Here is a 23,937-nt window from a genome sequence, read left to right as displayed (position 1 = left end):
ACCTGAACAAGTTATATTAAATCCAACAACTGGAAGTTGTAGGATTTATTATAACAATTAATTTGATACCAAACTCTTGGTATCCATTACTTAAGGGGACTTTTAAAATTAAAATAAAATCTCCCCATTCTAGCCTCTGAAGGCCATCCACTACAATGAGGGGAAAACAAATGTGGCTGTTTTTACCTCACCAAGGCTTTTAAAACTATTTTTATAAGGTCCCTGCTTATAGTTACATGGCACCCAGCCCTAGCGGCACATAGGCCACACCTTAGGGGTGACATATGTAAAAATAAGGTAGTTTAAGACTTTGGCACTACTTTTAATTCCAAAGTCGAATTTGCATATAACTTTAATTTAAAAGCAGCCAGCAAGGCAGGCCTGCCTTTAAAATGACACTGGGCACCTCAGCAGTGCACCTATGGGTGCACTACCTATGCTGTGGTCCCTAAACCTACACGCCCTACCATATACTAGCGACTTTTAGGTAGGTTGACTTAGCCAATTATAATTAGCCTAATTTGCATATTGATTTTAACACAGAGCACAGGCCCTGGGACTGGTTAGCAGTACCCAGGGCACCATCAGAGTCAGGAAAACACCAGCAAAAAGTGGAAAATGGGGGCAAAAAGTTAGGGGGCCTCTGCAATCAGCCCTGTTTTCTCACAATGAGCAAGTAAAGATCTATCATTTTATGTTTTCAAGAGACATTTGGTGTTGTGTATTGTGTGGTATTGTGCTCAAAGAGCTACTTTAAAAATCTTCTGGTTTTTGCAAAATACATTGTGGGATCAGAATCCAACTGTTATAAAAAAAGTCAAGTAGGGAGTTCATGGATTACTTACAGTGCAGAAACGATGTAATGCACACAACAATGTACAGGATAATGGCCCTTAAAACATACACCAAAAAAACGAAGGATGCACACATTTTATTTTATTATATTTAATATATTTACTTTTTTTATACAGCACTAACGATGCTTGGAGCAAGCCTTAATGCAGTTTAGAGAGAAGGGATAACATCGAAGGATTAGCAGGATTATTAACTGTCATGAAGATGACAATAGCCAAAGGTTACCATAATCAGAAGCAAACTAGCCAGATGCCTGATGATTGTTTGTTTTTGTTGTAGAAAAGAAAGAGACAAGTTTTAAAGGTAAGAGTCTTGACCATTACATTTTTTACACCGATAATGTTGGTATCGCAAAGGATGTATGGGCACCATGTTTCAGAAGTATGACAACAGATACCTGACTTTAGACGTGCTTGGATGGTTTGGTAGCGTCACATATGTAAAGTAAGACGGTATTTGTTCATGTAGGGCCATGTTCATTATGTATATATAGGAGGCATGAGATATTTACTCCAATCCTTTGCTTTTCTGCATGCCACTATAAAGTTATCAGTATAGGAGCATTGTGGTCTGGCCAAGGATGAGGCAGATCGAAATAGCTTTAGACTCTCTTTTTAATTTCTACATATACCCGCCAAGAAGACCCGCACACATTACAAAGCAGCAGATCGTTTTTGGTGATCACTGTTTTTAATGTGAGGGTGATCCATTGAGGAAGAACCAACCAGGGAAGGATTTCAGAGAAGATCTGGGATGGTAAAATGTGTCTTAGTAGCATTGTTTACCATTTATTAGCATTAAGGAGAAAAGTAAGGTTCTGAATGTTTTCAGATGGAACCAACAGTGAGCATGTGGAGGCATACCACTCAAAACGAAACAAAACATGCTTCCTATGTACTAGGTAAAGTACTTGCTCTGTGAAATATGAAGACAGAGCCAGTACCAGTGCATTTAGTTTGGGAAACGTCTTATTCAGTCCATGAAATGCAGACAATGCAAAACTGAAGGTCTAGCTTCCGTAACCAGTCTTCTGGAAGAAGAGACACTGAGATATTAGATTGTCTCCATTCTGAAATGTTTATACACTAAAAAGTGGTTAATATTCAAAGAATTAAAACAGGGCACTTTTTTTGACTTCTTGGTAGCTTGACACAAAGCAGTCAGGCTTAACATTGAGGCAATGTGCAAAGTGGTTGTGCAACACTTCAACAGTAATATAGTGAAAACTCCACATAAAAAGCATCTCACACCAGATTAGAAACACAGAGCTCTTTAATAAATAAGCAAACCCAAAATGACAAAAAAACAATCAGAATAACCGATTTTAAACATTTTAGTGGAAATAGAGTGAAAAAGCACGATGTACAAACTGTAACTATCTGGTCTCACTGGACTGGGATATAGTCACAAGTTCAGACCAACCACATTGGTGCAATTAGACCCACTGAACAGAGTATCTTACATACTGGTTTGTGCAGTGTTGCAGGATACGTGTCGAAGATGGATCACACAGATGCGCTGATGTGTCATTTCCGAGCTGCAGCAAGGCTACAATGAGAGGTCCATCCTGCATCATTGTCTAGGATCCCACCGACGAGGGCTTGCAATGCGAAGTCCGACATTGAAGATGTGTCATGCATTCGTGGTGATGTGTTAGTTCTGAGGAGCTGCGAGGCTGCGATGCATCGTCATTGAGGCTGCTCTCAATAAGGGATGCAAGGGTCTAGGCCAGTGATGCACCATGCAGCAGAGGTTCAATTGAGACTGTGGAGGCAATGCAGGCCTTTGCAACTACTCCAATCCACGCAACAGTGGCAATGCATTGGTTCTGCTCGGGGTTGCACTGTGCAGCGGAGGAGATGTGTTAGTTCCTCAGATCCAAGAGGCAGCAGAGCACCTTAGGCCCACTTCCAAGGGTCCAGGACTGGGGTGGCACCACTTGGCAGGGTAGACTCACATACGGCTGAGTCCAGGTGCCGGTGTCAAGGTTGTGGGATCCTTCTGTCCCTAAGGCTCCAGTCAAGAGGCCAGACAATTAGCTCTTAGAGAAACTCTGGAGTCCAGGGCTCAACAGATGCAAGTCCAGTCCTTCTCACCCCAGCAAAAACAGCAGTCAACACAGCAGGGCAGCAGACCTTAGGATCAGCTGTCCAGCAGAGTGGCAATCCTTTCAGGAGCATTGCATTCCTTCCTGTTGGCAGATTATCTATAGGTTTGGAAGTGGACTTCAGAGTTAGGGTCTGAAGTCAAGTATGTATGTCCAGTTATGCCTTTGAAGTGGAGAGAAGCTTTTAGGAGCAGGTCTTTGGAGTGCACTGGTGCCCTGCCTTACTGGCCCTGGATTAAGATTAACTGCAGGAGGTATGTAGCTCTTTGTATGGAGGTAGGCCACAACCTATTGATGTGTCAGTGGGGCTGGGCCCCGTTTTCCCCTCTCATCCTGGCAGTGATAGCCCATCTAGGCACACCTAAGCTCCCTATTGAGTGTGGCTGTCTAAGGGAAACACATAAAGCACAACTGTCTACTACACCCAATCACGTGACTCACATGCAGGCTACAGTCACCAAATGCCTAAGGAAGAAAAATGCCAACTTTCTAAAAGAGGCATTTTTTAAATTGTATTTTTAAATATGAATTCACCATAAGTTAGGATTTCTCATTCAAATTCTGAAGACACCAAATGTGAACTGGTTACCAACTCCTATTGGGAACTTACAGCTTATTAATTGTAGTAATGTAAGACACATTCATTCTTATGTAAGACATAGGCCTTGCAGTAGTGAAAAACAAATTTAAGAGTTTTTCACTACCAGGACACGTAAAACTTAAAAATGCATGTCCTACCTTTTAGGTATATTGAACCCTGAAATCTGGCTTGTCCAGAGACTTCCCTAAGTATGGCTTATATATACTAACAACAGAGGTTTGAGCCTGTCAAAACATTTCTTTTGCCAGGCCAAAATGGCATTTTAAAATTGCATCCACACATGCTGCAATGGCAGATCTGAGGCATGTTTAAACTGCTACATATGTTGGTGGCACAAGCAGTGCTTCAGGCCCATTAGTAGCCTTCAATTTACAGGTCCTGGGCACAGTTACTGCGACCTCGAAAGGTACTAGCAATTGTAATGTGCAAATTGGGTATAAGCCAATTCTACCATGTTTTAAGGAGAGAGCATACGCACTTAAGCACTGGTTAGTAGTGTGCAGATTCCTAAAGCCAGCAAAAATGAAGTCAGCAAAGAGGAGGGTTGAAGGCAAAAAGTGACGGGGAAAACCCCTCCAAGGATGCCACATCTAACAGTGGCTGTACTGGGAACATCTGAATTATGCGTTGAACTGGCCCTGACAAAAAGCACTGAAGACTTGTCAAAATTAAAAGTGTGCCTTGTCCAACAAACTGTAGGCCACAATGTGTATGCTGATTCGTTTTATAAAGCCATCCACAGCAAACAATTGAAACTCAACTTCAAGTCCTTGACTTCTAGTCCTTATGTTGTCGTTATACTGCCCTATTTAGGATACATTTTCAGGAGAAGACCTTTCCTTCACTTATGAGACATTGCAACATTTGTATTACCAATTAGACAAACCTTCCATTGGGCCTAATAGGACAGAAATCCAGAGTTTACAGGGGACTCAGCCCATCTTGCAACTTCTGCACTTTCTAGAAGCTTTATCGGAGAGGCCTTTATTGTCTTGAAGGTTGTCCGCGCAAAAGGATCAAACACAATCAATCCCTTTCTTAGGATTCTTTCCAAATGTGAATAAAAACAATAGCAGAAAATCATTTATTACAGATGCAAAAGCCACATTATGATCTAGAGATGGCCTTGGATGTTCTGAACAGAGTCTAATTTGCACTTGATTATCTAAGAGCTGGTGTAATTCACTAGAAACCTATCTACCCCAATAAGTATGAGGCCCAAAAGGCTATGGGCCAGATTTATCAAATTTCTGCATCACCCTTGTGCCACTCAAGTGAGATTTATCAAGCCACACAAGGCTACCTTACGTGGTTCTGCATTGATAAATGTAGAGTAACACAGGCAGCACAAATTATAGTCCTGCATTAGTTTGTGGCAGGGAGGTGTTCCATGGGTGGAGTGTGGGTGTACAGAGGCAGAACCCCTTGTTTCCTCCAGAAAACATAATTCAATTGAAGTTAAAAATACCTAAAAAGGGGAAAAATGAAACACTTACTCAACATATCTAGTGTCACCACTAAAGGGAACCAGGGACCAGTGAAGCTATAACATTACGCATACACCAAAATGTAGATGGCACTCTGATGCTAAAATGTATCTTTCATGAGAAAGAACAAAACCAGACAACCTGCTTGTCTCCTGTACCATGCTCTGAAATAGTGTGCCTTAAAAAGTATAGGTGAAGGAAGTAATATGATGCTCATAGCAGAAGACCTTTGTCTAACGAGGAGTGTTCCATCCAAATCTCTGGGATCCCAGGCAGCAACACTACTGTGAAAACAGGTTAAGGATTCCCAGCCCCTAGGTGTGAAGAAACCATGGGTCTCTACAGGGAAACCTACAGAGAAGGGCACCTGCAAGTGTTTTGCATGTGATCAAGTGGGTCACATGAGGAGGGAACCCAAATGTCCCAAGTCGACACCGGCACCCACTGATGCTCAGTCACAGGGTTTGGCCAGTGTAGCGCTTGGGGAGGAGTTGGTTCCAAGAGAAGGCTGGGAGCCAGCTGTGATGACCCTTGTCTCGCTAGGAGACAGTGAGATGGTCCAGAGGACCCTTGTGCCTGAGAACACTAAGAAGTACAGGCAGCGGGTGTCCATCAATGGACAGAGGGTGGAGGCTCTGAGAGACACAGGAGCCAGTGTAACTACTGTGAGGTGTTTTCTGGTGTCTGAGGAGCAGGTAGTTCCCCATTTACTTCAGCAAGTAGTTGCAGTAGACAACTCAGAGAGCCTGTGTAAGGTAGCACAGGTTCCTTTTGAGTGAGGGGGTAGTCTCAGGTTCCTTGAGGGTAGCTGTGAGTCCAAACATGCCTGCTCATTGTCTGCTAGGCAATGAACTGGAGGATTCCCCTTGGAGTGAAGTGGAATGCCGATCACACCTGGAGATGTTTGGTCTTCTTAGGTGGGCATATGTGACCACCTGGTTTATGGCAGCCCGTCAGGGTGATCAGAAGGCCTTGGAGCCTGAAAGAGTGGTCCAGGTGCCTGCCAGGAATAGGAAGGGCAAGGGGTGTGGAAACCCACCCCAGAAGGTCCCACAGTCCAGGCGGAGGCTGAACTTGTAGGGGATGCCCTGGAGCCTCTAGGGGAACAAGTGACTGAACTGGGGGAGGTGCCCGATCTGACCCATTTGCAGCAGGAAGGGGGTCCCACTAGAGAAGAGTTCTGTGAGGCACATCAGTGATGCACTTCTCTTGAGGGTCTGCAGCAAAAGACTGCAGAACAGGCATCTGGCAAGGAGTCTGGATCACATTAGATCTATTGGGAGGATGGCCTCCTGTATAGTGAGCCCAAGATTGCTGAGCCTGGGGCAGCATGTGTGCTGGTGGTACCTCACTGCTTCAGAGCCTTGCTACTGTGTCTGGCTGATGAAGTGCCTTTAGCAGGACTTTTGGGGCAGAACAAGACCTTTGAGAGTCATGTCATCCACTTTTACTGGCCCCAGATGCTCAGGCAGTCTGATGCACATTGCAGGTCTTGCCAAACATGTCAGGCAAGTGGAAAGAGTGGGGGAAGTGCAAGGCCCACCTCCAGCCTTTTCCTGTCATGAGCACTCCTTTTGAGCAGGTGGGCATTGTCACTGTGGGGCCTCTGGATCCCAACACAGCCACGAGTAACAGATTTATCCTGGTCATAGAAGAACATGGTACCCGGAGGCCAAAACTTTGAAGTCAAGGACAGCAATGTGGTGGGCAGGGAATTGATGGGTATTTTTTACCGGCATGGGGTTCCCCAAGGAGGTGGTATCTGACTGGGGAACCAACTTCTTATCTACCTATATGAACTCTCTGTGGAAGGTGTGTGGGGTAACCTATACGTTCACCACTCTGTACCACCCCAAAGGAAATGGGTTTGTTGAAAGGTGCAACAGTTCCCTGAAGGGCATGATTATAGGTTGTCAGAACCCCTGAGGTGTCAGTGGGATGGCCTCTTGGCATGTCTTCTTTTTATTACAGGGAGGTACCACAGAAGGAACTTGGCTTTAGCCTCTTGGAGCTGATGTATGGACATCCTTTGAAGGGACCTCTGAGTCTGGTAAAGGAGGGCTTAGAGAAAACCTCCAGTAAGCCCTCCCAGGACATGTTTAGCTAAGTGCTGGCCTTTGGAAACCAGACTGCGCTCTTCAGAAAACCCGCTCAAGCAAATCTAGAAGCCAGCCAGAAGGACATAAAATGGTGGTACAACCAGAATGCCACTTTGGTTGAGTTTCAGCCTGGCCAGAAAGTGTGGGTCATGGCCCCAGTGGAGCCCTGTGCTCTCCAGGACAAGTGGACTGGGCCTTTTGAGGTGGTGGAGCGCAAGAGTGATGTAACCGATTTGGTGACCTTGCAGACTCTCATGAACCCTTCAAGGGTCCTGCATGTGAGCCGCCTCAAACCTCACCTTGCGAGGTCTGAACTGACTATACTCTTGGCAACAAATGATGGGATGGAGGAGGAGATTGAGTCTTTTCCTGACCTCCTGTCTGCCTAGGAGAAAGATAGGTCTCTGGAGGTTGTGAACCTCTCCCCAACGTTGACCCCAGAGCAACAAAGGGACTGTCGCCAGTTACTGGGACAGTTTGCCTCCTTGTTTTCTTTGACCCCAGGGGTCACTCATCTGTGTACCTATGATGTGGACACTGGAGACACCTGTGAAACACCAGATTTACAAGGTGACTGACAAAGCCAGAGCCAGCATCAAGGACGACGTTTGCAAAATGCAAGTTTTGGAAGTAATTGAGTTCTCCAGCAATCCTCGGGCCATCTGAGTGCTCATGGTTCCCAAAGGATACTACCCTTGATGCCACCCCAAGAACTGCTGTTCTGTGTGGTCTACCGTGGACTCAACGGCGTCACTAAGACGGACTTACTCCCTATCCCCAGAGCTGATGAGCTTATAGATTGGCTAGGAACTGCCAAGTTCATCAGCAATTTTGACTTAACGTATGGGTACTGGCAGAGTGCCTTAACCAATGGAGCAAAGGAGAGGGCAGCATTTTCCACCCCAGTGGGGCATTACCAGTTCCGCGTTATGCTCTTGAGATGAAAAATGTCCCTGCCACCTTTCAGAGGTTGGTCAATCAGGTGTTGACTAGGCTGGAGGATTTCAGCACAGCCTACCTAGATGACATTGCAGTGTTCAGCTCCAGCTGGGAGGAGCACCTACAACAACTCTGTGAAGTGTTGAAGGACCTACAGAAGGCAGGCCACACTATTAAGGACAGTAAGTGCCATTAGGGCAGGGATCTGTGATTTACCTGGGACACCAGGTGGGGAGTGGCCAGGCAACCAAGAATTGACACTATTCTGGCTTGGGAACCCCCAGAGACCCAGATAGAGGTGAGAGCCTTTCTAGGTCTCACTGGTTACTATAGGAGGTTTGTCGAGGGGTATGGCATGATTGTTGTCCCTTGACAGACTTCACCTCGAAGAAGCACCCCCAGAAAGTGATCTGGACTGATGCTTGCCAGACCGCTTTTGATGCCCTGATGACAGCCATGTGCATGGCACCTGGGCTGAAGGCACCTGACTTCAAGGAATTTGTTGTGCAGACTGACGCTTCAGAGCATGATGTGGGGGCAGTTCTAGCCCAGCTAAATGGCGAGGGCCTAGTCCAGCCAGTAGCCTTCATTAGTATGGGAATGGAGTTGGAGTGCAATTGAGCGTGAAGATTTTGCTGTGGTCTGGACAATGAAGAACCTGAGGCCCTACTTGTTTGGCACTCTCTTGGTTAGTGCAGATGAGGGGTGAGATATCAAAATTGTTGAGGTGGCCCATCTCCCTACATGAAATGGACTTTAAGGTGGAACACCGGCCTGGTACAGAACATGCCAATGCTGAGGGTCTGTCCAGATTCTACAGCCATAGTGATGAGACCTCCAATGAGACATCCAATGAGGTTGGGTAGTTCTCCCTACTTTCAGCTGGGGGACACACGTGTTAGACCTGGCATCCTTTGCATGGTTGTCCTTGTCTCTTGCCTCTGCTTCCTGTGTTTTTGACTGTGAGCTGGCCTTCGTTTTTGCGGGTTTTGGTACTCTGGGCACTTCACCACTGATGACCAGTTCTAAAGTGTAAGTGCTCTCTGTGTAAACTGTATTTGCAACTGGCTTTTCCATGATTGGCATATTTGATTTAATAGTAAGTCCCTAGTAAAGTGCCCTAGAAGTGCCCAGGGCCTGTAAATCAAATGGTAGTAGTGGGCCCGCAGCACTGATTGATCCACCCACATGAATAACCCTGTAAACTTGGCTCACACCTGCCACTGCAGTGTCTGCAGTTTCAAACTGTCAATTCAATCTTGCTAATGTACCCACTTGCCAGGCCCAAACCTTCCCTTTTTGTACATGTAAGGCACCACTAAGGTAGACCGTAGGTAGCCCCGTGGGCAGGGAGCAATGTATGTTAAAAGTAGTTTGTGTACTTATGTGTTTTACATGTCCTGACAGTGAAATACTGCCTAATTTGTTTTTCATTGTTTCAAGGCCTATCTCTTTCATAGGTTAACATGGGGACTGCCTTTAAATATCTTTCAAGTGAAGTTTCCCTTTGATCTGGAGGTTGGGGTCTCTGAACTCACAATTTAAAAATACACCTTTTGGTGAAGTTGTTTTTTATATTGTCAGTTTGAAAATGCCAGTTTTAGAAAGTGGACATTTTTTGCTTAACCATTCTGGGCCTCTGCCTGCCTGTGGAATTCACGCCTGGGTCACACTGACAGTTGGGCTGTGAATTCCCTCTAGACAGTGACACAAAAGGAGCTGAGGAGTGTCTTGAGCTCATGGGCTAGAGTGGGGTGGGAGAATCTGACATTTACATCTGAAAGGGCAGTGCCTGTCCCCAAACAATTCAGTCTCAAACCCCCTGGTGTGTATCTGGGGCCAGTCCTGGGCAAGACAAGATCTTGTGAATAACAGAGACTTTCCTTTGAAGTTTGCCTTTTTCAAAAGCAGAAATGAGTATAAGTAGTGGACCCAAAACCCCAGACTTTTATATTACTTCTGGATCAAGAGGAACCTCTGCCAAGGAAAGGAGCTGAAGAACTGGAGGAGGAATACTGCCCCTTTGCCTGAGTGTGGGCTTTGCTGAGTTGGCCTGCAGTTTCTGCTTCTACCTGAGACAGGACAAAGACTGGACTTTGATGTGTTTTCCTGCTTGTGAAGTGACTCCAAGGGATTGGACTGAGATTGCGCCCTGTTCTGAAGTCTCAGGGCCATCAAAGACTTCCTCTGCCAGCACCTGGACTCTCTTTCTGAGGCTCCTATACCTCCAAGTGGTGCCTTATCCAGTCCCTGGGTCCCTGAAAAGAGAAGCTGGTGGAACCAAGGCTAAAATCCACACACCAGAGCCAAGTGGGGGAAAAATCGATGCAGCACCTGATTCGTGGCTGAAAAATGGATGCACCACCTGCATCACGGCTGGGAAATCAACGCAACACTCACTTGCGGCTGCCGAAATTGACGCATTGCCCACGCAATGCAGCTCTTCACCATCGCGCAACAGGATTTCTCATGCATTGTCTCTGGGTGTCAAAACCTCATTGGACCTGCATGGACCCGAGGCTACTCACCCAGAAATTGATGCATCACTTTTTATGCAGGAGAAAAAAATAACACATCACCTACCTGACCAGGGAAGAATCGATGCACGGCCTCACTTGCGAGTTAGGAATGGATGCAACGCTTACTTTTCCGATGCACGCTCATACCAGGTACTTTGTGTAAAAACAACTCATCAATTGATTTCTTTTGAGTCAGAGTCTTTTTAATTTAAAAATTCACATCTTTGCTTGTTCATGTTTGATTTTTGTCGTTTTGGTCTTGTTTGATTTAGATACATTTTAGCTATTTTTCTAAACTGGTGTTGTATCCTTTGTGAAGTGTTTTCACAGTATTACTCTGTGTGTTGGTACAAATACTTTACACATTGCTTCTGAGAAAAGCATGAATGCTTGTGCCAAGCTACCAAGGGGGTGAGCAGGGGATAGCTGTGCTGTGTATCTCCGTTACCCTAACTAGAGTGAGGGTCACAGCTTGGACAGAGTCCAAACTGACTGCCAACTAGAGAGCCCATTTCTAACAGGAACACAGCCAATTTATATTTCACTGGAGAACAACTGACTGAATTTTGAAAAAGGGCAGGGAACCCCTACAGGTAGGGATGTTTGTGACTGCTCCCATCTGCAGTGGACCCACTGTGTCCCCTCTTCAAGTGGTATGTCCATCAGGTGAAGTAAATGAGTGACACATCCTTGCATTAGCCTCTTTGCCTCTGTACTTCTCTCAGTAATGATGATTAAGGGGCAAAGGCATCATTTGATTTGAATGGGGTCAATGCCTATACTAATGAGGGAATTCCTATTTTCGTGGTACAGGCGCAAAACTTGCCTCTGGTTGACAGGTGTTACAGAAGGTCACACTGCCCTCGGTGGCCACTTCGGGAATAGGGAAGTAATCCTGTGTGCAAAAACAGGGTTACAGAGTAGCTTCACCCTGGAGCGCTTGTATATTATGGCCGCTAATGTTTTCATCTGCCAAAGAGTGTTGAAGCTCTACTAAAGGAGATCTGAGGTTGCATGAAAGATTAGCTGGAATTCCAAATGTTAGTGATGCACGTAGTGTAAACATGCATCTGTTTTTGCATCGAGATTGTATGTAGTCTGCTTAAATAATGGTTTCGTTTTGAAGAGGTCCCATTTGAAGGAATCTGATTTTAGAGGAAAAAATAACAATCCGAGGAGTTAGTGGGATTAGTGACTGCATCTGATAAATCAGCGTTGAGGAAGATAGAATTGGAGAAGTGAAAACAGAGCAGGACATCATGGGTGTTAAGTTGGGTTTGTCTTCTTACATTCTTTTTTGCAAGTGGTACTCTGGGCTGCCAATGTTCGCTACTATGTGGGTTGCTGATGAGTCTTCTGAGCATTCCTGTGAAGATGGTGAAAAACAATTAGGTTAGGCATTCTGATTTTAGGCCACAAGTCCTGTGCTATATTAAGTCAGAGAGTTTCTAAAAGATTTGAAATTCACTTTGAAGCATAGTTGATATTTTAATCCTTATAATGAATTTTCTTATCATTTAATTGTTACTAGCATACGAGGTGTGTTGTGTTTGTTCTTGTCTCCTCATATTAGTATTATTTGTTCCACTCTTAATTTCACCAAAATACATTTTTTTCTCTTAGAATACAAGAATGTGATAGATAATTTGAAAAATAGGAATGTGAAAATGGCCTCTGCAGTAAATTTCGACATCAACCATTTACCTCCAAGTTCCTTGCAAGTCAATTTAGCACCCAGGGCAGTAGGGTCCCAAAATCGTTTTCCTGGATCACCATTTTCAAACTCAAAAAGATATGGAGATTAGCACATATTAAACCCCCTTTCCTGAGAAAGCGATCTCTGAGCCCTCTTATAAAGGCTCCTTCACATTGGTAAAATTAATTAAACACAAAGAGAGAGTTATGGGAGTGATGCTATCCCACTCAAACTCCCAATAGAAATCTATATATCCATTAAACACTGAAGGTGTGGGATAGTTGAAGTTGAGGGTGGAATTCGACCAGTGTTCCCTCAATTGTCAGTACCCATTAGGTAGGGATTCGTGATAGAAGGAGAGAAATGTGTGAAGAGTGTCTCTAAACGGGTGGATGTGTAAAGAAAGGGGGGGGAGTTCCTTTACAGACTAGGTGGTCTCACACACATAATAGTGTCTGGCTTCATCATTTGACCACCTTGCCCCACCCAAGTAAGATGATACTACTTGGGCGGACTCAACCTCTTTGTGAAAAGAACAAGAGGGAGTGCTGAAATGAATCTTACTGGATAAATATCAGGGATCCAGATAGGGTTAGAATACAATTACCATACATGTCACCTATTTCAACTGATTAAATTTTAATGGAGGTGCTTGTTGGTAAAGTTAAAACAGGGGGGAAGACTCAATAGAGATTAATGTCTCTTAGAGTCTAAAAAAATGATGGCCAACATGTTTCTGCCCTCTCAATGTGCTGGAAGGTCAGGGGCATTCGTCAGGGTCTAGGATCCCAGAGCACTACTACTAAAGGGTGTGCTCACTAAGTGAAATAAAAGAGGTCTAAAGGCCTACTTGAACAGGTGGTTCATTTTAGGGTAGGTCCCGGAAATAGGGGCGATTGGCCTCTGGTCTGGGTAATGCCGGGGGTGGGGTTTTCCCTTGTAGTCACACTCACTCCAAAGGGAATACCTACATGCCGGTGTCATCAGAGCGGTCGGGCACCGGCATGTAGGTACTCCCACCAGGTATTCCCTTTGGAGTGAGTGTGACTACAAGGGAAAACCCATCCCCCGGCATTACCCAGACCAGAGCACATGACCTCCCTTTTACATACATAGCATCCTGCCCATAGGACTAGTTAGGGCCTACTTTAGGGGTGACTTACATGTAGTAAAAAGGGGAGTTCTGGGCCTGCCAAGTACATTTAGATACATGGGCCCTGTGGCAGCAAACTGCACATGTGGGCCCTGTGCTAGCAGGCCTGAGACAAGTTTGGTAGGCTACTTCAGTGGATGGCGCAAGCAGCGCTGCAGGCCTACTAGTAGCATTTAATTTACAGGCCCTGGGTATAGAGATACTACTGAAGAAGGGACTTACAGGTAAATTTAATATGCCAATTAGGTATACGCCAATCATACCAACTTTAGTTGGGAGAGCACCTGCACTTTAGCACTGATCAGCAGTGGTAAAGTGCTTAGAGTCCTAGAGCCAACAGCAAGAGGTCAGAAAAATTAGGAGAAGGTGACAAAATGTCTGGGGTGAACCTACAAAAAGGGCCAGATCAAGCAAGTGTTAAGTTAAGACTTTAATTCATGAGGCAAACAAAAAAAGGAAAGAAAGTTCTGTCCAGCTGTCAGTGAAAGAGGATGACATCATGGTGGTTCCCCTCACCCTGGACATAGAACCGGTTAATAGTTCAGGTTCAAACCTACTGACCACTATACATCAATGAAGAGTGAGTTAAAGACATGTGAGATGAGTTATTTTCTCAAAATGGGAAGGGAAAGTAGGTCCATGAAAGCCAGAGGATAGAGAGACCTTGTTGATGGTCAAAAGGGCTTAAGTGACTTACAATGGCCTGATATAGTCTAGTGGGAGTAGTCATCACAGGAGAGGCCTTGTAAGGTGAGGCTGTACATACAATGCTTTGACACCAGAGGGTAGTGAATCAGTAAAAGTGCATAAATCTGGTGTTTTCCCATTCCTACTGTAAAGCAAATTTTCCTTTTGTTGGTGTTTCATTGGTTTTCATTGGTTTTAACTGAAAACCTGCAACCATAATTATTAGGTTTTCTAAATTCAAATCACATTTTTCTTGTTCTTTTTAATATTTTAGGTAGTTCCTCCTCAAGACATTACATTCTGGCATGTTCCAGTTTTGTTTAGTTTTAATTACTATTATTTTATATTGATAATATTGAAACAATCGATATTGATGTACACCTTGATATGTTCACATATAAACAAAATCACATCACCCTTTTTTAATTCACCCATCATGATCTCTCCGTCCACCCCAATTCCAAAGTATGTGCTCAGGCAGACTCTGAGACCTAGACCTGAGGCTACTGATTAACAGTAAACTCAGATCAACCCCATAGATAGGTGCAGCGAAACCCCAATGGTCCCAGGAGATTGGCCCCAATAAAGCACACATGGCCAGAGAGGTACATGCATTCCCAAACACTATAAAGTCAAATGACACATGTAAATAGAAACACTAAGCTAATCAGAACACAGTACAAACAGTACACACAGCGATCACACGTCCCTCAGGACGGACATCTTGACATGTTATCCACTGGCCCTCATTGTGTCCACGCAAGGTCGAGACCCACCTGCATTTGTTATCAGGACCTTATTTATGACTCGAAGACAACTGCACACATTCTTGACCAAAAAGGAAATGTTTAACCCCTTCGCTGCCAGGCCTTTTTCCCCTCAGGTGCCAAGCCCTTTTTTGGCTATTTAAGGTAGTTTATGCTTAGGACCTCATAGTTTTTTGTTCACATAAACTATCCACGCCAAATTTGTGTCCTTTTTTCCAATAGCTTAGGGATTCAAGAGGTACCCAGAGTTTGTGGGTTCCCCTGGAAGAGACTAAGAAATTAGCCAAAATACATTTAAAATTTCATTTTTTTAAAAAGAATTGGGAAAAAGTGCTGCTGAAGAAAGCTAGTGTTTTTTCCCTGAAAATGGCATCCACAAAGGGTTTATGGTGCTAAAATCCTTCCCAGCTTTCAGGAACAGGCTAACTTAATTCAGAAAAACAAAGTTCCTAACTCAATTTTGGCATTTTACTGGGACATTGCCCATTTTTACAATTTTTTGTTCTTTAAGCCTCCTTCCACTTAGTGAGAGAAATGGGTGTAAAACCAGCACTGGATCCCAGACAGTTAAACATTTTTGAAAAGCAGAATTCTGTATTCAACAAGGGGTGATTTGTGTAGATCCTTCAAGGTTTTCCTACTGAAGGTAACAGCTAAAACAAAAAAATATTGAATTTGATGGGAAAAAAGAGCTATTTGTGTCCACGTTTTCTTCTATATCTTTTTCCAGCTATGACAGATTTTTAAAAGCAATATATCATTATGTCTGCTCGACTCTTCTGGTTGCAGGGATATATAGGGCTTGTAGGGTTATCAAGAACCCTAGGTACCCAGAGCCAATAAAGGAGCTGTACTTTTCAATGGATTTTGAATGTATACAGGGTGTACAGCAAATCATTTAGTGAAATATAAAGAGTGAAAAATAGGCATCAAGGAAACCTTTGTATTTCCAAAATGGGCACAAAATAAGGTTTTGAGAAGCAGTGGTTATTTGCACATCTCTGAATTCAGGGGTACCCATACTAGCATGTAAAGTACAGGGCATTTCTCAAATAGACATCTTTTTTACACATTGTCTTGAATTTTGAAGAAAAAATGTAGAGAAAGTCAAGAGGAAATAACACTTGTTCTTTTATTCTGTGTTTCCCCAAGTCTCCCAATAAAAATTTTACCTCTCTTGTGTGGGTAGGCTTAGTGCCCACGACAGGAAACGCACCATGGACACATCACATGTTTACATTGAAATCTGACGTGTTTTTTGGAATGTGCCCAGCTGTGGATTTTGGCCTCTAGCTCAGCCGGCATCTAGGGAAACCTACCAAACCTGTGCATATTTGAAAACTAGACACGTAGGGGAATCCAGGATGGGGTGACTTGTGGGGCTCTCACTAGGTTCTGTTACCCAGAATCCTTTGCTAACCTCAAAATTTGGTAACAAAAACACCTTTTCCTCACATGTCGGTGATGGAAAGCTCTGGAATCTGAGAGGAGCCACAAATTTCCTTCCACCCAGCATTCCCCTAAGTCCCCTGATAAAAATGGTACCTCACTAGTGTGGGTAGGCCTAGTGCCGGTGACAGGAAATACACCCAAAACACAACGTGGACGCATCTAATTTTCCCAAAGAGGCACCAACCCACTTTTTTTTTTATTCTCTTGCATCTAGTAGGCCTTCTGCCCCCTAGGGAGGGGATCATGGGTAATTTCCCCATCTTTCCACCGGTGGGCAGAACAACTTTTTCCCCATTTCTTTGGGGTGGGGTTATGGCCATACGACCACCCTCTTTTTAGAAAAAAGAAAAAATCTTCCCTGGTGTCTGGTTGGCTTTCTGTCCCCCTTAGGGGCAGATGGGCCTTACAAAAATAGGCCGATCTGCCCCCAAGGGCCAACAGTAATGTGCCCTCATGGAGAGGGACACTTGCCCAAGGGACTGCCCCCCAACAAAACACACACCCATCCCTGGTGTCTAAGTGGTTTCTGCCCCGCTGGGAGCAGATCGCCTAATAGAAATAGGCTGATCTTTCTCCAAGGGGGGCAGAAATGGACTAAAATAAATTTTCCCCCCATGGTAGCGACCCTTGCCTAAGGGGTTACTCCCTATCGGTTAAAAAACAAAAATCACTGGTGCATAGTGGTTTCGGCTCCCTTGGGGGCAGATCAGCCTAATTAAAATAGGCTGATGTGATCCCAAGGGAGGTAGAAATGGCCTAAAATAAAAAATCCCTGGTGTCTAGTGGTTTCTGCCCCCCTTGGGGGCAGATTGGACTAAGACAAAGAGGCTGATCTGCCCCCAAGTTGGGCAGAAATGGCCTAAAATAAAATTGCCCTAAAGGGGAAATGGCCAAAAAAGAATTTGCTCCCCAGGGGAGCAACCCTTGCCTAAGGGGTCGCTCCCCACCTCTAAAACAATTATTAAGATAAATCCCTGGTGCCTAGTGGCTTCTGGGGGCAGAAAAGGCCTAATAAATAACTGCTCCTTAGGGGAGCGACCCTTGCCAAAGCGGTTGCTCACCCTTCATTTTTTATATACACAAAACAAAAACCGCTAGTGTCTAGTGGACATTTCTGCAGCCCGATCGCTATGCCATCGTGCTGCAGAAATGCTCAGAAAGACATGAAAGGAAAGGCCTTTCCTTTTCTTTCATGCCTCTCTCCCTGCCCCCACCCCCGATCGGAAGAGAAATGCTTTAATTATGCTTCCAATCGCGCTGGAAGCTGAGCTTCCAGTGCAATGGGGGTGGCCTCTGACAAGGTCAGTGTGCAATCACGCGCTAACGTCACTTGGATGGGCGGGGTTGGGAGGGGAAGCGATTCCCCTTCCATTCTTGCCCAGTGGAGGGGATTGGGAGGCCCACAGGGGAGCGCTAGCGGTCCCTCCTTATGCTGGGTCCAGGACGTAATGGTTACGTACTTGGCACTCGAGCAGTTCTGCCGGGGAATAATCATTACGTTCTTTGCACCCAAGGGGTTAAATGTTTTATGGTACCCAGACAAATGTATAAAACACAGCTCAGAACAACTGTACTTTGAGACAGTCCTCACACACCGATTCTGTAACTGTTCTCCCGGCCGTAATGTTTAATTAAACAAACTGTTCCAGCTTTCCCAAATGTCTCTTGTCTTTCATTGTTTCAAGGTAAATTCACATTTGAGCAACATTTGGAAAGCCAACAAGGAGCTGATTGGTACGTGTACCTAACTGCAGTTGAAGGAAGAGGACCACACCCGGATGGATTTATATCTGCCCAGCAAGGAAAGGTTAGCAGACACTGCAAATGATTGGAAGTTCTGCTGAATATATGAGTCAGAGACCCGTCCTGAAGCTGCCTTCACGAGAATAAGAGACTACACCAAGGCCTTAGTCCAGCATTTGGTGTATGGTAAACTAGAAAAAGTATAACAATTTAGCCTGAAGGCCCTGCCACTGACAGAAATCTCTCATGTTACCTATTTATTGTGTACTAACAGAGTAGTCTCAGGGCAGTCTCAGAGGTGTTCTGGCGGAGGTCACATTTTTTCGATAGTCCACATGCTAGGAAAAGTGAATGTTGTTTTTTTTCATTTGCTTGGACCTCTGGGTGTGACACAGGGATGAGGTTTGTCACTTGGACTACTGGGCATGACACGAATGGTACGCTTGTCCCCTGGGTATGACACATGGTTGAGGATTGTCACTTGGACCTCTGAGCGTGACACAAAAAGTACACTTGTCTCCTGGGTGTGACACAAGGTTAAAAATGATTTGCTTTGACTGCTGGACGTGACACAAAGGGCATGTTTGTCCCCTGGGTGTGACACAGGGTTGAAATGGATTCACTTGTACCAATGAGCATTACACCAATGGTACACCTATCTCATGGGTGTGACATAGGATGTGATTTTTGTTGTTGTTGCTTGGACCACTGGGCATGACACAGATGGTAGGCTTGTTCCCTGGGTGTGATACAGGGATTGAAGACTCACTGCTTGGACCAGTGGGTGTGACACAGATGGAACACACAGGCCCTGATGTGATATAGATCCTGCACCTCATTCTTATTTTTTAGTCTGAAAGGGTTTTCTCAGTACTACCATTTTCTTAACATTGTTGGTATCGGAAAGAAGTGAGAGCCTTTTGTTTGCTTGGAACACTGGGCGTGACAAAGATGGTATGCATGATGTCTGGGTGTGATTCAGATGTTCGTGAAAAAGGTTTGGATCTGTGAGATTAGGTGTAGCTTTTGTTAGGCCAAGAAGGGCTTGCGATATTTGAGTTATTCCTCTTCGTCTGCATAAATTATTATTATTTGTGTCCCGAGGCTGATATTGACAGACTATCAGGTTCACTGAGACCCGTGTACCATGCAGAGCTTCCCCTGGTCACAGGATAGCATGCACTATGAGAGTGTTTTATTTTTATTTTTTCTTGATGAAGATTGATGTATCTTTGATATATTGGTACTGGTCAATTAATGAAACTGTTTTTTTGTCTTGAGTGTTGTGTTTGTCGATGACGTATGCTATATGAAGGCATTGCTATTTCTCACAATCGCTATTTAATGCCAAATTAAAGTTTTCTATTTGATGCCAAATTCCATGATGTTTAAACTAACAGTTGCATTTTCTTCCAGGTTGTAACCCTTCGTATGCATTGATATTTGTGTTTGTGAAATGTACATGTTGATGCATCTCTAAATAACTTTGAGCTCATATTAAAGTAGTTAGACTTAACAGTCCCTGTGTGAATATATATATATATATATATATATATATATATATATGTATATCTATATATTCCCACTACCAGAAAACAATTAACAATCGCTGTGTATATATTTTCCCACTACCAGAGTAAACTTAAGATTCCCTAAAACAAGAAAAGCCAGACGTATATAACTTGAGACTCCCTAAAAAACCGAAAAACTAGAAGTAAATCTCTCCTTAAAAATGCTGCCCAATTTATCATAGTGTTGCAACTAATGCATATACAAACCAGGTTGCCCACACAGGCCAAAAAAACATACGACACACGCGTTTCCCAGGCCAAAGATATGAACTGTTGACACTAACATAATCAAACATATGAGGACACATATGCCGACCAACACCGAGAATTTACAGCCACCAAATATGGACAGCCCTTAGGGAAATGTTCCCTGACTGCCTAGATTTAGGAGGGTTAATGGCAGAAACCATAAAAAACTGGAGAGGCCATAACTGTTTTTTCGGATAGGGGGAGAGAATTATGGGGACAAGAGACAGGATAGCCATGGACCAATACAGGCCCCTAGGTCACATTCTTTCACAATAACTTCAAAAAGAGGCTGTCCACCGAAATACAAGGCAGATTGAACAGTGTGGTAAGGCTAGGCACCAAACCCTGGCAGGAGATACAAGCTCATATACCACTCTATCAAAAAAGAGAAACACGAATGTGACAGGTAAAGACAAGAGCAAGCACAGAGAGACACTGTTAAGCTGGTCCACACAACACAAATGGCAAAAAGACTGCCCTCGAGGGAGCCAAATTGGCCGCTAGTGTGCAGATGGCACCAGTCCTGAAGGGTGCTCCACTGCAAAACCCCAGAGAGTTTCAACCTACATATTACAGCAGAAACCAGGGAGGTTGGCATCATCTGGACCTTAGAGAATGTTACTATTGCCACAGAATGGGCCACATGGCTGACAGATGCCGGATAAAGGCATATCATGAACAGAGGTTGATGAGCCGGGGCAGTTCGAACAAAATCTATATTCAGAATGCCAAGCTTATGGAAACCCAAATGCACTTTATACTCAGCCGCAGGGAGATCAGTCCACTGCCCCACCACCACACCACCACAACAAGGGTCAGGTAGCTGGACAAATACGTGGCAACAGCAAGCTCACACAGGAAGCCTAGCCTAAGAAAGACTGGGGCCACAACTATGGCAGGGATGGGTTCATATTTGTGGAAACAATGACTTCACACACCCGGAGAACGCACATGTTCCGTAACGTTAATACCCCTTATGCAAAGCATCCATGTCATGCACACCTTAAAATTAGCTGTACTAAACCTCCAAGCCTTTACTTGTGTTCAGGAAGCTTTGGGCTGCTACATGTGCTTTGTTTATCAGGTACCCTCACTAAAATCCACTATTCAGGGTGCTCTGCAGGAGCACAGGCCCCACTCTGCTGCTGAATATCCCCAGGGTGGGGTAGGCTGGCCACACCCTGGAGAGAGGGAACTCTGAAAAGGGCTACAGGGTGACTCCCCGACCAGTACTTAAAAGCATGCACCTTAGGTCCTCACACACACAAGTCCACTGGAGCAGGTTCAAATCACCAAATTGGAAAACCCTCATTCTCCGGCACTCAGCTGGGACAAAAACTTCTTTGTGGCATGTAGTCCTAACATCAATAGTGTCCCCAGAAAACTAAATGGCCTCCAACCAAATGGAGGACCCATTTTTAGTTCCAAAATGAATCTGTCCCCCAGCGTTGGGAGCCAGGTTTCCTGTACGCTTGAGATAGTGAAGACCCAATAACTTCCACAGCACACTCACAAAATCTGACAGATTGTGAAGCACTGTATGATGTCAAGCCAGGAGAAGGGGGTTCACCAGAATAACCATGCATCACAGTCCATTACCACCATTTGGGCAAAAGTCAACAAGTTATTGGCCTTGTACCGACCTCTCCTTGTAGCGATATTTTGCATTCTCCTTTCCCTCCAAGGGAGAGGGGTGCTGGGGAGAAGGGAGTCCAAAAAGGCCCATCACAGACCCAAGCAGGTAGATACACTAAGCTCTGTATCATGCCTAGCAATCAGCAACACAAGGCCTTGCACACACTGTCTGAAGGATGCAATAGTCCCAGTGTCAGACACTGCAATTCAGAGGCTGCAAACTGCTCCAAGAACTTTCCACATCAATATTCCCAACAGGACCAAGAGCTACAAACTGCTTCAAGAATTTTCCAAATCAATACTCCCAACATTATCCAGAACTACGAACAGATCCGAGAACTTTTTTTGAACTGTCATAACTAAAAAGCTCTTATCACCAGAGGACTACAGATGTCTCCCTTGGATTCATCTCAAGACCTACAATGTTTTGTAAGTTATGTGCCATTGTATATTTGTATACTCTCTGTTTTTCTAGGGGTGCTGCCACATTCATTCATTGCCAAAGAGCGGCCTATTCTAATGGAGTCTTTTCAGAAATTGTCACAGCGTTTGCATAGGGACTCTCCCATGTCACCTATGATTATACCACACCTACACTAGCATTCCACATGCACTACATAGCACCCTTTTACACAACATATGGTAGAAGCACATGACAGCCTTGGGGTCCAAGACATCATCTGGGACATGTTACTTCTGTTCACTGATACAGAATGCAGTAGGCACAGATGGGCTTTACTTGTTTCAAGAGGTAGCCCCTGAAAAAGCAAAATATCTTCTCCACCTATATCTATGTAGGATTGGGTTGGAAATACAACCCAACATAGTGGAACACTATATGGTAGTAGTACATTTGACCCGATACAAGAACAATCCCAGAGCAGTGTATATTTTTACCAAGCCTAGTGATATTCAAACTGAGCTTAGTAGGATATGAAGGAAGGGCACCATAGGGGAGGATATTTTTTAGCCTGGAGACTTTCCAGAAAACAGATTCTTGGAGGTAGAAAAACCACCAAACCAATGCATGAACATGTCTACTTCCTTCTGTTGTCCCAGGGTGGACCTTAACCTATATGGGGCTGTCTTCTTTCATAACACATTGACCCCAGACATGGATTTCCAATGTAGGGCCATCCACCTTAATGATAAAAAGGGAAATGTGTCTTGTAGGGAAGGGTTCATTAACAGCATCGATACCGGAAGTTGTGAAATATGAGATTCTGAGATAGAGAGGTATAAGTGGATAAAAGGAAAGGAGCAACCTCTAATTGTACAGAAACACACACTGTATTCCTTGTGTTTCAGAGGCAAAGGAACAATTCCAATGGGAGCAAATGAAACCTGTTGCACAATCCTGCACATTCGAACATGCATTGGGGCACCTCTGCGCTGATGGACACCTAATGGCAATGCAGTGAGTTTGCCTACACTCAGCTCGGCCCTGGATGGTGTGGACTCTGCTCCCTCACCACCATACACACCTGACCCTGGTCATTCCTGGAGAAGATCTGTCAGAGTTTTACCAACACCCATTAAAACAGAAGACAACTCTGTTGCATCAGGCTCAAGAAAAAAGAACTGCTGATTATTTTGGCTGGGTTCAGTACAAGGACATCATAGAAGAATTCAGACTGTTCTCTGCCACCCAAGTATCAGCAGGAGGGTCCATATCCTTCTTCACAGTGCAGGCAAAAGAGAACACCCTCTGGTTACAAATAACCAGGTGGGGAATTCTCTAGATGATGAACTGCAGACAGCTTGCCCTTAATGCAATGAAGAAAGAACTGAAAGCCATCTCCCTCATGGAAATGTAACATCGATATGTGTTGGACTTGATGACCGCAAGGGAGGGAGGGCTGTGCACCAAGATTGGTGCCTCCTGCCACACGTTTATACAAAGCAACAACATGGAAAATGGAACTCTGACTCTTGTCATCCAAGCATTGCACTGTTTACAAAGGGACATGCATGAGGAGGAAGTTGCCTCTGAGCAGGAGTGGCTCACTAACTGGTACTACTGGCCCCCTGGTGGTTGACAAGTCTGTGCATGTCATTGTTGGCCGTTGTTATAGGATTATTGTTCCAGTGTGTTTTCCTGCAAGTGGGGTGTTTCTTGGTGTAAAAATGCAGCCCTCAAATTGGACAGCATGCAAGTAGTTAGGGATGTAGAACAACAATCCCACAATAATGTGACTGTCATGAAGTATGGGTTAGATGGTGTGTTTGAAAATTAATCTAGAGGGGGACTGTTAATATTGGAAAAATTGATGTTGATGTACACCTTGATAAGTTCACATATAAAAATGAAATCACATCACTATTGTCAAATTCATCCGTCATTAACTCTCCATCAACCCGGACTCCAAAGTATGTG

This window comes from Pleurodeles waltl, chromosome 1_1 (assembly GCF_031143425.1).
Source record: "Pleurodeles waltl isolate 20211129_DDA chromosome 1_1, aPleWal1.hap1.20221129, whole genome shotgun sequence".
Lineage (NCBI taxonomy): Eukaryota > Metazoa > Chordata > Amphibia > Caudata > Salamandridae > Pleurodeles > Pleurodeles waltl.
Note: the sequence above shows the minus strand (reverse complement) of the source record.